The 15,681-nt window shown below is 40.2% G+C and overlaps 1 protein-coding gene across 8 annotated transcripts in view; it reads right to left on the bottom strand.

Annotated features, from left to right (window-relative positions):
* DERA (deoxyribose-phosphate aldolase) overlaps window positions 1-15,681 on the bottom strand; it is a 361,861-nt gene that overhangs the window by 133,920 nt on the left and 212,260 nt on the right. For 7 of the 8 annotated variants that reach the window (XR_003791050.1, XR_003791049.1, XR_003791053.1 and 4 more), the window contains one exon: window positions 9,546-9,670. The gene's annotated coding sequence lies outside the window, so the exon portion shown is untranslated. Of the gene's footprint in view, window positions 1-9,545; window positions 9,671-12,508; window positions 12,540-15,681 lie in introns of those variants that run through there. The other variant, XR_003791056.1, reaches the window with a different exon arrangement.

Below are 15,681 nucleotides of genomic sequence, written 5' to 3'. Positions count from 1 at the left end.
TACAAAATTAATGCACAGAAATCTCTTGCATTCCTATACACTAATGATGAAAAATCTGAAAGAGAAATTAAGGAAACACTCCCATTTACCACGGCAACAAAAAGAATAAAATACCTAGGAATAAACCTACCTAAGGAGAAAAAAGACCTGTATGTACAAAACTATAAGACACTGATGAAGGAACTAAAGATGATACAAACAGATGGAGAGATATACTATGTTCTTGGATTGGAAGAATGAACACTGGGAAAATGACTATACTACACAAAGCCATCTACAGATTCAGTGCAATCCCTATCAAACTACCACTGGCATTTTTCACAGAACTAGAACAGAAAGTTTCACAATTTGTATGGAAACACAAAAGACCCCGAATAGCCAAAGCAATCTCGAGAAAGAAAAACGGAGCTGGAGGAATCAGGCTCCCAGACTTCAAACTATACTACAAAGCTACAGTAATCAGGACAGTATGGTACTGGCACAAAAACAGAAATACAGATCAATGGAACAGGACAGAAAGCCCAGAGATAAACCCACGCACATACGGTCACCTTATTTTTGATAAAGGAGGCAAGAATATACAATGGAGAAAAGACAGCCTCTTCAATAAGTGGTGCTGGGAAAACTGGACAGCTACATGGAAAAGAATGAAATTAGAACACTCCCTAACACCATACACAAAAACAAACTCACAATGGATTAAAGACCTAAGTATAAGGCCAGACACTGTAAAACTCTTAGAGGAAAACATAGGCAGAACACTCTATGACACAAATCACAGCAAGATCCTTTTTGACCCACCTCCTAGACAAATGGAAAAAAACCCAAAAATAAACAAATGGGACCTAATGAAACTTAAAAGCTTTTGCACAGCAAAGGAAACCATAAACCAGACGAAAAGACAACCCTCAGAATGGGAGAAAATATTTGCATTTGAAGCAAAGGACAAAGGATTAATCTCCAAAATTTACAAGCAGCTCATGCAGCTCAATATCAAAAAAAGAAACAACCCAATCCAAAAGTGGGCAGAAGACCTAAACAGACATTTCTCCAAAGAAGATATACAGATTGCCAACAAACACATGAAAGGATGTTGAACATCACTAATCATTAGAGAAATGCAAATCAAAACTACAATGAGGTATCGCCTCACACCTGTCAGAATGGTCATCCTCAAAAAATCTACAAACAATAAATGCTGGAGAGGGTGTGGAGAAAAGGGAACCCTCTTGCACTGTTGGTGGGAATGTAAATTGATACAGCCTCTGTGGAGAACAGTATGGAGGTTCCTTAAAAAACTAAAGATAGAACTACCATACGACCCAGCAATCCCACTACTGGGCATATACCCTGAGAAAACCATAATTCAAAAAGAGTCACATACCACAATGTTCATTGCAGCTCTATTTACAATAGCCAGGACATGGAAGCCACCTAAGTGTCCATCGACAGATGAATGGATAACGAAGATGTGGTACATGTATACAATGGAGTATTACTCAGCCATAATAAGAAATGAAATTGAGGTGGATGGACCTAGAATCTGTCATACAGAGTGAAGTAAGTCAGAAAGAGAAAAACAAATACCGTATGCTAACACATATATATGGAATCTAAAAAAAAAAAAAAAAAAGATTCTGAAGAACCTAGGGGCAGGACAGGAATAAATACACAGATGTAGAGAATGGACTTGAGGACATGGGAAGGGGGAAGGGTAAGCTGGGACGTAGTGAGACAGTGGCATGGACATATATACACCACCAAATGTAAAACAGCTAGTGGGAAGCAGCCGCATAGCACAGGGAGATCAGCTCGGTGCTTTGTGACCGCCTAGAGGGGTGAGACAGGGAGGGTGGGAGGGAGATACAAGAAGGAGGAGATATGGGGATATATGTATATGTATAGCTGATTCAATTTGTTATACAGCAGAAACTAACACGCCATTGTAAAGCAATTATACTCCAATAAAGATGTTAAAAAAAAAAAAAGATGTTCACAGTCTAGGTGGCATACAGTCCTGTAAACAACACAGGACCAATGTCTTACTCTTCCCGGAATTATCAACTCCTGACACGGTATCTGGCACAGAGCATATATATTGAATGAATGAATGGTATATGAATGAATATATTAAAAATTAAATTACTTTTTAAGCAAATGCTAACACAATGAGAAATTACTCTATAAAGCACAGAGTGCTGAATAAATTTTAAGCATTATCACTGTATTCAATTTTAGGTGGAATTTTAATTTCAATTAGAATGCCAGAGTGAGTTCTTAGATAATTGTAATAATGTCTTTTTTTTATCCTATTTAACATTATTTCCTTCAAAGTCAATATAATACCAGAAGAAAGACTGTTTTAAGTCCCTACTTCAAGAGTTCTTTAATCCTCTGACCTGATTGCCATCACTTGTGCAAATTCACCCACACCCTGATTCTGTCACTGCCAAAATTCCCATATGGAAGGGGAGGAGCCCTCTCAGAGGACCTGGCACAAATCCTCCTAATAGCACTTATCACACTTTATTGTAATTATCTGTTGACATGTCTTTTCCCCCCTCAAATCAATGCCACTTGATAATTCACCTATTAAAGGTTTTCAAGATCTCACAACAAAACTGTCAATTTTTTTAAGTAAAATATTCTCCTTTAAAAATTAAACCCAAATTATGTTCCTTTATATTTAGAAAATATTTAACAATGCTTCTACTGTTTGGTTCATTTTCCTTAATACATGCCTTTTCACAAATGCCTTAAATCAACATGTAAAATCCTAAACTGAATATTCAAATTTTAAAACACACCTAAGCTAATTTGAGAGGATAGTTTTGAATTAGAAGGTCCTCTGCTTCCGGTTTATGGTAATAATGCCCAGGCTAATACATTTCATTATAAAAGGTCAGTCTATTCAGTTATTACTGAGTTATTAACTAAAAATACTGCTGTGTGGCTAAGAATTCCATGAGACACTTTCAAACACAAGTCATGAACCTGGTGCTATTTTTTATATAAGATAAATTTAAAGTAGCTTCTTTTAGTTTAAGAAAAATATGTAAAGATTGGGTAAAATCACTGTTTTAATAACAGATGGTCATTGCTTCAAATTCATTTTTCTATGTGTTAAATTTGCTCATCATTTTATGTGATATTTGTGTACATGTTCAGAGACTGCAAATTTTATTAGTATCTGATCACTACCAATTCCTCAGAGAAAGAGAAGTGCAGTATTTTGGAAGCTCAGATTCTGAAATAGTTGGAATAATTCCTGCAGTGATCTGTTACTGAGACCCTTGGAAGGCCAAGATTTTTTGGCTTTACATAGTTATGTCACAAGTAGATGTTTAGCGTTTATGCTGTATACCAGCACCACCAGACACTGGATTTACTTCAGACTTATGAGAGGGACAAGACCAGAAACAATATTTGACTCTGAGAATTAAGCTAAGTAAGAGTAGGTAGTTAATCTTAAGTAAAACTGGGAACAAAATATTATATAAATGGGATAGTAGGTACATTCACTCTTTAATTATGTACTATCTATGTGCTGTTTCTTCATACAACTTCTAAGGCTCATCCCTTCAATTTATTATTCCCCCCCAATTTTTTTTTCAAAAAAGAATTCCAGGGCATGATCGTCAGAAAGTTAATTTTAAGAGTAAAAACAATCGTAGAAGTAAAGCATTCACAAACAAGTTAAAGGCAAAAATGTAGAGAAGAAATATTAGGTCAAAAGAACTCCAGCCACGTTGGTGTAGCTTAGTGACAGCGGTTACTCCCGGTAGCCGACTGTCAAAGGCAGAGTTGGCTGGAAAATGATTGACACATTTCATCAAAGCTTCTACTCAGCTGCTTCTGCCAACTGTCTATGGTAAATGACTTAATCTTTGCTAAACTTTCACGCAGGAAACGCGGAGTAGTTGAAATTCACCCACATATAGACCTGAAACTCTAATGAGATCATTTGACATTCTGATTGATACAAAATCTACATTGTGTTTTGAGTTGCCTGCCACCATTGATATGGTGGATCCCAGTTTGAAAAGTTCAAAAGTGATAGTTATTTTACAATACATCCCAGCTGTAACTGAGAACAAAGAAATGTGGATGTGAATGAGTCAATTGCCAGTTACTTGTTACAAGGTAAATTTTTAAATCACATTTCATACTTTTTATATTTTTTCCTTAGGGAAAGTAATTGGTTAGGACAGAGGGACATAAATATTTTATGTAATCTCCTGAAAATAGTCATGTGGGTTCTTTCATGAATATGTGTTTATATGCCTTAGGTTGAGGGAATTTATGCAAAAATGTTGAAATGCAACATAATACCAATTGCAACATCTATCTGCCTACGTCAGTTGTGTATCAGCCTCTTCCACCCTTAGACACCCACAACTTTCTGACTTACATTTCGGATTGGTTTGTATGTTACGGTAAACCCACACTTCCTAAAAATGTTAGTGGGGCTGTGACTTTTTCTGCTTAATGCTGATCTTTTCTACAAGCCTATGGAGGCTTTGTGAGCGGGAGAAGAAATCAAAATGAATTCTGGGTGCCTTCACTCTACTATACTGCTAAGTCAGGTAAATCCTATTATAACATTTACATACGAGGTGGGAAGAAAGGTCTGGCATCTGCATTCGTGTGCCTTCCTCCATTCTCACACTGCTTGAAAAAGATAGATTGCTATTACCAGGAGAATTAAGAGGAAAAATGTTTGGCTTGTGTCATCCAAAGCTACTTTACCAGGGGAAATCGGCCTAAACTTGTTAGTCACCCAACATACGAAGGCTCTGTGATGAAAGGCAAGGACCTCCAAAATGCATTCTGCCCATCACTGTTTTCCCTTTGTTTTCCCTTCTGCCTCTTAAGAAGAGGTCGGACCATCTGATTCTGATTATTTACAATTAACTGTGCACATTGGGTTTCTCGCTCTCTCTGTGTCTCTCTGTCACTGTCTGTCTCCCTCCCTCCCTCCTGTTCTCATTGTTTTAAGAACTTATTTTCTTTTAACTAGGAAACTTTTATCTTGCCAGCAATCAAATACAGACATACACAGGTTTCCGTAGAAACTCTTAATACGTACAATTTGAATTGCTTCTAAATTTGGCAAAATGCCTTGCCTTCTCCGAATTCATAAGACAGATGAGACACAAAAGTGAGATAAGTGATGCCGTCCTGCTATTTCAAATGCCATATTGATATAGTCATTATTTGTGCCAATAAGGCTCACTGTCATCTAATTTTAACCTGTTTCTGTGTTAATTATGCTTAATTTTTGTCTTTTCTGTCTTTTGACACCTTATGTCCTTCATTTACTAAAATCAAAGTCTGTGAATAACTAAATCTTTCAAACAACTTTCAGAGTGCCTATTAGGTGCGAAACACTATCTTGGGTGAGGGTTAGGGAGTATAAAAATATGAACCAGATACGCCTGACACATAATACAGGCTTAATAAAATGTGTGAAGAATGAAAAGGAGGAAGAAAAGGACAGCAGGAGAGAGGGAGAGAGGAAAGATAAAAGTGTCTAATAATTCGTTCTATGCAAGAAAATGGATACTCTATCCCACCATTCTGCTGTAATTTCTTCACAGGGGATATAACTGCCTGCTATTATCTTGATTACTTATGTGTATATTGTCTTTCTCTTTAGCCAAAATATAAGTACCATGAAAGGAGCGAAGTTATTGGTCTGGCTCACAAATGTGAAAAAGTGTTTTTGCCGAACACCTAGGAAATGCCAAAGAAATGTGAAATTAAAGAAAAATGAATGAACCCCCTGATCTTAGAAGGGCAAGAACACTTTTCCACTTTCCATATTCACCCCCCAATGAATAGCCTTCCTTCTAGAATCTTTACTCCCACACAATAAGAAATCCTACTCTGTGTGTACCTTGCCCATCAAGTAATCAATTGTTGTGGGTAAAAAAAAATTAGAAGCTGAATTTGTCCCCATGGAGTGAAGACTTTTCTACTGAAGTCTAGGTTGGAAAATGATTGCTTTTGATTGATCTTCTCCCCAGCTGGTTAGAGATATGATCCCTATACCTGCCTTTCAGTCCTGCCTCTCCACCTGCCCTTTCCTCCATTTCATGTTTATTTGGGTTTTTCTTTTTATTTAATTCTTCTCCATTTAGCCTCTAAAATGTCTCCTACCTCTACCTCTTCCTGACTCAGGAATTCTTAGAACTACTTTCTTGGAGTCTTATCTCCCTGATTTCCCACTTGGTTGTATGCCGTTTTTTTCATACTCATTTGATTTACCACAAACAGTAATCTATGTCCTCCTGGGAAAATTGTGGTAGCCTCAGAACACACTGCTAAAATAACAGAAAGTTCATAGTTGATTATTTGTACTTAATTATAGTTCAGATACTCATGAAAAATTCTTCACCCTTCTTTGCAATTAGGTGTAGTGATTAGTAAACCCAGTATATCACTCTCCAGTTCTCCTTTAAAAGCCCACCTTTATTGGACGGTGGCGTAACACACTCTGAATTTCATACTGCATAGGTAGACTAAAAAGAGGCAGCAAGGGACTTCCCTGGCGGTCCAGTGGTTAAGACTCTGAACTTCCACTACAGGGGACACGGGTTCAATCCCTAGTCGGGGAACTAGGATCCTGCATGCCATGTGGTGCTGCCAAGATAAAAAAAAAAAAGGAGGCAGCTTACCCTTAAAAGAGATCTGGATGAGTAGGGTTTTTTGAAAAAAAAAGGCAGATAAATTAAGACCACACCACTTGTTGCCCCACATGAGTCTGGGGTCTGCTAATGCCAAGTCAATAAACAGCTCCAAACCAAACTTGACCTAGCGCCATCAGCAGTGTTTCTGACTCTGCAGATTCATTCATTTCAGCCTCATTTATGGTCCTAGGGTGAAAAATGACTATTATTATTATTACTTATTTTTTCACTTAAATAAGATCCTATACCTTCCTGAAAGCTGTCCTTTTGTCAAAATATTGCTGGATAGTGGGAAGCAGCCGCATAGCACAGGGAGGTCAGCTCGGTGCTTTGTGACCACCTGGAGGGGTGGGATAGGGAGGGTGGGAGGGAGGGAGACACAAGAGGGAAGAGATATGGGAACATATGTATAACTGATTCACTTTGTTATAAAGCAGAAACTAACACACCATTGTAAAGCAATTATACTCCAATAAAGATGTAAAAAAATATATATATATTGCTGGAGGGTGGGCCCCTACTAAGAAATGTGAGACTTGTGTGATTCACGCATCCTTGTGATATGCAAGCACCTGTGAACTCTGACAGGTTATAATTACCACAGGCAGAGTCGGCCAGTCAGTTACTACTATGATTTTTAGGGGTAAAACGCTTCGAGCCTGAGATTTCTTCCTGGGTGGCTTCTAGCAGATAGCTGAAATTCCCCTATTAGACAATTATATGTTTAGGTCAGTGATTCTAAAGAGGGTGGGTACAGGGAGACGTGGAGGAAATTAGGATGCAGGGGAAGATGAGATTCTTCAGGTGGTTTGGAAAACATATCTAATACTTCATTGCTTGGTTATACAATTACTGGAACTAAAGCTCTTGGTTTTGTATTTCTTGGCTTAGAAAATAAAGGAGAAACGCACTGAAAGAGTCCTGAGTTTTGCAATGTTTAATAACAGTTTGGGTGGACATTGACCTTCTCCATGTTCCTTAGAGTAAATGGAAAGATCTTAGAAATTAGTTTATCGGCTGACTTTCTTCAACTGGATCAGTCTAGTAGAGCTTTACGAAGATGTTGGAAAATGGCAGAGCAAGACCAGATTTGCTCGTGCCTAGAACCTTCCTCCAATCTCTCTTTGGTCCCACTGACTCCCGTGGTGCCTTCCAGGGCCTTGGCAAACAGTGGAGCAGGTCATGCTCTGCATACTTCTAGAGACTGTCATTCTCATGGACTGCAGTACATGGTGACCCCGAATCCTACTTCTTTCTACTGCCCCTCACCTCCTTTTTCCTCTCCTCCCTCCTTTCTCTGGTAAGATTCCATGATTCATTATTATAATACCTCTCTGGCAAACAGCCTCCACTTTCTTGCCCTCTCTCCCTTTCCCTTGGGCTCACCTGGCTGTGCCAGTTACTGTTCCTGCCTTTCAGTCCAAACCCACCCTTGGTTGCCCTGCTCTGTGATGTGGGAGCTGGGTTCTGCAGACTTCATTTCTTCTTTACCTGCTGCTCCAAGACAGGCCCTGCCAATAGAAGACCCTGGAGGGAGCCTGCGAGCCTGGAGGAGGAAGAAGGCACTTCTGGTGTCGTGTTTACTTCGTGACACAAGCGGATTGGCTCGTGGACATCCCAGCAGCATCCAGCATAGTGGCACCGTTCACTGGTCAGCATCACTCTTCAGCACACAGCTACAGAGGCCATGCTCTCTCCTCAGAGACCTGAACCTCAGTCCTGTGTGGCCCTCCTCCAGGTTTCCAGATTCCTTCTGTGTTCACCTTTCCTTCAGCCTTAGACCTGGAAGCCACTCTCTGCAGTGGCGACCTCTGCGTAACTTAGAGTTATCCTTACCCCTTTAACAGTTAGCCACGGTTCGCCTAGGTATTGTTTATATTAAATGTTCCCTGTTCCAGTTCCTGATGTGGTTCCTGTCTTCTGACTGTAGCCTGATTGACAGACCTTGCAAAACCCCAGTGCTGGTTAAACCAACTCTGTCTCCTCTGCACCTACAGCCTCAAAGCTGAACAAGGCTGAAGAAATGTCCTTAGTTCTTCTATCTCACTCTAAACCCATAATCGTAGAGGTCAAGCAACAATTCTACATTTGCTGACTGTATTCACGCCCCTCCCCGCATCTTCTAGAAGACTCTTTCACACCTTCTCATCTCTCCTTAACCCTCCATACCTTTCTCCTGGTCCTTGCTCATAGCTGATGGCACTGCTTCCTGTGTTGCTGATAATGTAGAAGCCATCAGAAAAGAGTGCCCACATTCTTCTACTGTCATGCCTATTGACTGACTTGCATCAGTACCCATTTACCCTACCTTTTCCTGGTACAGTGGACGAACTGTCTGTGTTCCTATTTAAGACCAAGGTCCACACTTGAACACAGATCTCACCTTCTAGGGCCACTCAACAATTCTCCCTCCCTCTTACAGATCATGACATTTTTTTCTTTCTCTACTAGATTGTTCCTATCAACGTAAAACCTGTTTTAGGATCTCTCATCTTAAAGGACCCCTCTCATGTTCCCACAGTCACCCTCGAGTTACTACTCCATTTCACTATTCTTTTTTATATTCCAATTCTTCTAAAATGTGTCCATGTTTGGTCTTTACTTCCCCTTTTCCCATTCTCTCTTCAGCTCACTCCGATCCAATGAAACAGCCATATCAGGGTCACCAGGGTTTTCCCAATTGCCAATCATTGTCAATTTCAACTTCACTGAAACATCAGCAACATCTGACATGTCTGCCACTTCTTCCCTTTGTTATAATAGCAGATGTTACCCTTGTATCAACCTGCTAGGGCTACCATAACAGAATACCACACACTGGCTGGCTTAAATCACAGAAATACATTTTCTTACGGTTCTATATGCTAGAGGTCCAAGATCAAGGTGGCATCGGGGTTGACTTCTGGTGAGGCCTCTCTTTTCAGTTTGTTGATGGCTGCCTTCTTGCTGTTTCCTCATATAGCCTTTCCCCTGTGCCCCTGTCGGGGGAGAAAGAGAGAGATCTGGCGTCTTTTCCCCTTCTCACAAGAACACTAGTCCTTAGCACACCAATATTATGACCTCATTCAATCTTAATTACCTCCTTGAAGGCCTTATCTCCAAACACATTCACACTGGGGGGTTAGGGCTTCAGCATATGAATTTGGGGGGATACCACTCAGTCCATAACAACTTTAAAATTATAGTCTGTTTTCCACCTAGTCTTAATACGATTCTTTTTAGGATGGCAGTCAGATTAACTCATTCTTTAACCTGACACTCTCCAACGGCTTCTCATCTCACTCCATAAAAGCCAAAACCTTACACTGCCCTCCCCTGATTGATCCCACCCTACCCCCGCCATCCCCTCTGGCCTCACCTTCCATTATGCCCCTTGCTCCCTCCACTCCAGCTACAAGGAACCCCCTGTTATTCTTCGTACACACTCTCACCTCTGTATTTTCTGCTATTCCATAAACTTCATCTCATTTTACCCCAATATCCACACTGCTGGCTCCTTCACTTCCATAAACTCTCTTTGGTCAAATACTATTTTATTAAGGATACTTTCCACTACTGCCCTATAGAAAATAGCAATTCCCTACTCTCAGCTCTCCCTCTACCCATTCCCCATTTTATTTATATTTCTTCAGGTATTGTTTCTCTCTTCCCACTAAAATATAGTCTTTATAAGAGAAGAACTTTTGTTTTGTTTACTGTGGTATCCTCAACACCTAAAACAGACCTGACACATAGTGGGTTTGAAATTTAGACACATGAAATGTTGTTTGAATGTAGACAAATACCCAAGTGGGAATCCTATAAAAGATGGTTTGAGAGATGCAAGGAAGTCAACAGGCAGAGGGAAGTTTATGGCTTGGATGACTGGGTTGATGAGGACGATATGATAAACTGAGACAGGGAACACAGTCAGTAGAACAAGACTAGAGATAATGAGTTCAATACTAAATATAATGGGTTTGAGATGCCAGTAAGAATTGAATTACAGTTTGGGTCTAGGAAATGAATCTCATCTGGTGAAAGATGTGAGTCGTATCTACCAACATATGACTGCTTTTGAAGTGGATGATCTCCTTTAGATAAAGTGTACCACACAAAGAAGACCAAGAAAAGGCCTTAAGAAACTTCAACTGTTGACTGATACTGGTACCAGATTAATGGTGTTCCTTGTGTCTGAAAATATCTTTATGGTAGTGTCACATTTATCTCAGACCCAACTCTGACTCTGAAACCTGGATAACTCTCCCCAGTAAACAACATCCCAGTAAGCTGATACCAGGCCCTCAACTTTCATGCTCTTTTTTTAAACAAAAAATAAAAGTGTATGACAAGAAATGATAGCGTTTCATATGTTCACTTCTTTCGAGATCAGCAGTCTATTTCCTAGAGGTAAAATTTCTATTTTCCAAGGGGCTGGCAAGAAAAGGTGACTGTCTTGCAGTGGCTTCATGAGGCATGGGACACTGGGTCTTTCAATGAAAAGCTTACTGTGCTAATTCCTATTCCAATTAAATCTGTGTCAGTCTTCGGAGAGAGCTGGGCTTTGCGATCTCATCAGTAAGCATGCAGAACCATGTACTGGACTTTGTGGTCTTTTGGCCATGCAGCATCCACTGCCTCTTTGGGGGTATCAACGCATCCTCCATTTCCTTTATTAACCTCCTTTCTCCACTCTCCTAATACAAAATTCTGGCGTAGTTGACACCACCACTCTACCCCAGCAATGGGTATGTGACTCAGACTGCACGAGAAGAAAATTCCATCCTCCTGGCCACAGTGATTCATTTGGGGGTGAGCTTATGACCTCGGGGCTGATGGGAGTCAGTTCCAGCTTGCGTCTGGACTATCTAGTGAATGGAGTTCTATTTCTCCATGAGATGTGAACTTGAAGGATGCTGGGTTGGAGCTCCAAGTTTCCCACTTGCTTCCACACAGAACTGGGAATGAAGCCACTAAAGAAGGCAGAATGAAGAGATGATGGCTAAACTGGTTCTGGTGGCATCATTTTAGCCCCTGGATCGAGGCAATTTGAAGTTAGATCTGGCCTGACATATTGCCATTCCCAAGCCAATACAGTCTTCTTTTGTTTCTGCTTAAGCCAATTTGAATTGGGTTTTCTGTCATTTGTAAATCAAAGAGTCTAATACAGAGAAGACGGTGGGAGTTCAGACACCTGTAAGAAGAAAATTCCAGACGACAGTCTGCAGATAATCTGTGGGGAGACAAAACCCCCACATCATTCCCACAGCCTGGTCTGTATCAGGGTTACCCGTGAACTCTGAATCTACATTTCAGTTTCTTTAGGGTTAAGTTGATGAAGGAAGTCCATTTCAGGTGCAATTGACACTTTTGACTGTTTCCATCTACTAGAGGCAAGATTTGTTCTGCTCTCACAAACCCAGGGAGTACAAGATCAGGATTTCCTTAGAGACAGCAAGACAATGTGAATCAGGTTGCCAGCTCTGTTCTGCTCCTTAGAATAAGTTAGAGCTATAACCAATGCCACTGCAATTCCAGGACCTAGGTTTACTTAAGTGAACCTAATAAACTTGTCCCCAGGTTTCCTGCTCTCCAGCTTGGGGGTTTGATTAGCATCATAATCAATTTATCAATGATCTGGGCCCAAAGGGATTTTGATCTCAATATTTTTCTCCTTCAGCCTCCTCCCATTCAGGCAGAAAATTAACAAAATGTGTTGATTAAATAAGTTTTAAAAATAAATCTAGGGCTTCCCTGGTGGCGTAGTGGTTGAGAGTCTGCCTGCCGATGCAGGGGACGCGGGTTCGTGCCCCGGTCCAGGAAGATCCCACAGGCCACGGAGCGGCTGGGCCCTGAGAGGCCCGCGTACTGCAAAAAAAAAAAAAAAAAAATCTATTTTCTTTTTACAGTGATCAATTAACAGGAGGTCAAGTAAAATTTTACTATATCCACATGGCAAACTACTGGAAGAGGTAATTTTTTTTTTTTTTGGTTTATTTGTTTGTTTTTGTTTCTTTCCCCCCCCACCCCCACCCCCGAAGGGAATAGGAGCTGGCTCTGCCTACATAAACCTTGTTCTTTTCATCCTCTGACAAGGATTCCCAAAGGAAGGTCCTGGGAGATACTATCTATCCCAGCAGGAAAACAAACAGAATCCCATCCTGCTTTTGAAGTTTTTCACTTTTAAAATATTGCTCTTGTGATGATAAGCCCTTTTGAGATTGACTTTTTTTTAATGGACATTCTGAAAGTGTTCAAATCGGAAGGAAAACAAAGTCACCTTTGGATTTCTTCTTTTGTCAAGTATACTCTACTGGAAACTGAACACCTCATTAGCATGGAAAAAAGAGATCAACCAAGTAGTCTGGCATTTAGCTCCAAAATTGGGTGTTCCTGGGTAGAGTCTGATGGTCTCCATAACCCAGGCTCCAAACTTTAGTATGCCATTAAACCCTGTCCCAAGCATTGTCTTAATGCACTGGCAGTGCTTTTTCCTCCACTCCTGCTGTCTAGAAAAATGCACATTATAACTCAGCCTGCTGAGAAAATGTTCATTTTATCTCTGAACGCTCATGACCATTTTGAAATTAAGAGACAATGTTTTGAGGGGAAGTGGTAGAGAAGGAGATTCTTGTTGCTATTGGAATATGAGTGAGATATTCCTAGCCTTCCTCTAGCAACAGGCATTCAGCAGAGTCAAACTAGCATTCTTAGGGCTTCCCTGGTGGCGCAGTGGTTGAGAATCTGCCTGCCAATGCAGGGGACACGGGTTCGAGCCCTGGTCGGCAATTGATCCCACATGCCGCGGAGCAACTAGGCCCGTGAGCCACAACTACTGAGCCTGCGCGTCTGGAGCCTGTGCTCCGCAACAAGAGAGGCCGCGATAGTGAGGCCCGCACACCGCGATGAAGAGTGGCCCCCGCTTGCCACAACTAGAGAAAGCCCTCGCACAGAAACGAAGACCCAACACAGCAAAAATAATTAATTAATTAAAAAAAAAAAACTAGCATTCTTAGACACGCAACAAATAATTGTTGGAGGCCCATAATGGTATCGACATTTGTTAGCCCTCGTCCTCTAGGAAGAATATCTAGCCAGTATATTGACAAATATTATTTATCACTATAAAGCCTATCCATGTCAAGCATGAGAGAAGTTTGCTTTGTCTGATTCCCATATAGCCCAGTTACAATATTTTTATGTAAGTTGTGAATGCCAGTGGCATTGGATCTGAGCAGTCAATTCACAGAAGAAAAATTGAACAGCCAAAAAAAAATTAAAACCCATATGAAAAAATGTTCAGCCTCATAACTAATTTAAAACATCCAACTTTAAACATCAATGACATATAACCCAATTTAGTCTTCACAGGGGAAAGCCTAAATCCTTCCTAATGCCTTTGGAATTCTTCAGAATCACTTATAATTCTTTTCACGTCTTATTTCACTTTGGCTGAATGAGTTGTGCACGTGGATGGAGCATCTTGTTATTTCATAATGCTGTCCTTTTTTTGTAAACAATGTGCCACAAACATAGACCATATCCTCTTTCCTTAATTTTCATACAAAGAACAGATTTACCAAAGGCTTATGGTGACAGAAAGGTTATGAGTCGGATTTCTCTAAGCCCTACTTATTTTAAGGGCTGCCCCACCTCCTCTGTTTTCTGAATACCTGTCCCGGGACTCAGCCCCGCCCATGCCCCCACCTCTGCCCTGAATCTCCTACCTACACATCAAAACTCAACATCCCTCATTTTTTTCCTGCAGTTTTTCACCCACTACTTGGCTCAGGCATTCTGAGACACTGATATTTTCCCCTGAATAATAAATCTCTCTTCTGTGTCCCACCCTCTGCACAGAAAAACTGAACCGACAAGACTTTGAAAGCTCCTGCCTTGACCTTCCGTCCAGTCCACAAGATTCTCTGAAAAGAATGGAATGGTTGAGATATTTGTTTTCTCATTTTTTTGAATTATGCCACCTCCTTTGAAAAGCAGAAACGGCTGCAATCAGTCTGGGCTTTAAGTATACATTTTTAAATCTTTTTTATTAAATAATTAAGCTCTTCACAATAATAATACTCAACGCCAGTGAGGGTATAGTGAGATAGTCACAGTCACACATGACTACCAGGAATGCAGACTGGTAAAAATTTGCTGGAGAGCAATATAAAAAAAGAGCATTAAAATCAAGACATTCTAAAGAATTCATACTTCTGAGCCTAGTAATTCGATGTCCATAAATTTATGCTAGAAATAGCGATTTATGAATTGCTTTTTATGTATAAGGTGTTCCTTACAGTATTGTTTATAACAAGAAATTTAAAAGTCCGATGATAAGAGAATAATTGAATAAATGATAGTATATTCATACAAAATGCAGCCATTAAAAATTGGGGGTTTTTTGAGGAAATTATAAGGCATGGGAAATGTGTTATTCCTGTTACTGGACTTAAGTTCTCTAAAAACATGATTAATTGATGATTAATTCATATTTGTAACTCCCAAATTTCAACACAGTGCTTGCCATGTGATATGTGCACAAAAAATATATACATATATTTGGTGAATGGTGAATAAATGAATGAAGGAACGAGTGAATTTTCGCTTGTTGAAATTCCCTTTCTCTTTCTCTAATGCTTTATAGTTCTACGTGATCTCTACCCTTTTGGAATATACAATTAAGATGCGAAGACAGGATAAAGACACGTAACAAGAGTGAACAAAAGAAGACTCTTTACAAGGCTTCACTGACTTCCTGTTTCCAGTCCCTCTGGTAAGGAGCTCGGAAGTCACAACTCCATCCTAACAAAAGGTAAAAAGCTACACAACCTGAAAAATCAACAACTCCTCTTGGATCCATTAGAGAGGACAGAGGGCAAACCACTGCCCCCAAGACTGGAAAGACAGATAGGTGAATACAGGGACTCATGGATTGCCAGAGCAGAAATACATAAATGGAAACCTCTGTGGGAATCAATGGCAGGTAGGAAAACGTGAACTATAACTG

The sequence above is a fragment of the Monodon monoceros genome, unplaced genomic scaffold, assembly GCF_005190385.1.
Source record: "Monodon monoceros isolate NGI ecotype Baffin Bay Population unplaced genomic scaffold, NGI_Narwhal_1 Super_Scaffold_6, whole genome shotgun sequence".
NCBI classification, from domain to species: domain Eukaryota; kingdom Metazoa; phylum Chordata; class Mammalia; order Artiodactyla; family Monodontidae; genus Monodon; species Monodon monoceros.
This window is presented reverse-complemented; position numbering and strand designations above follow the sequence as displayed.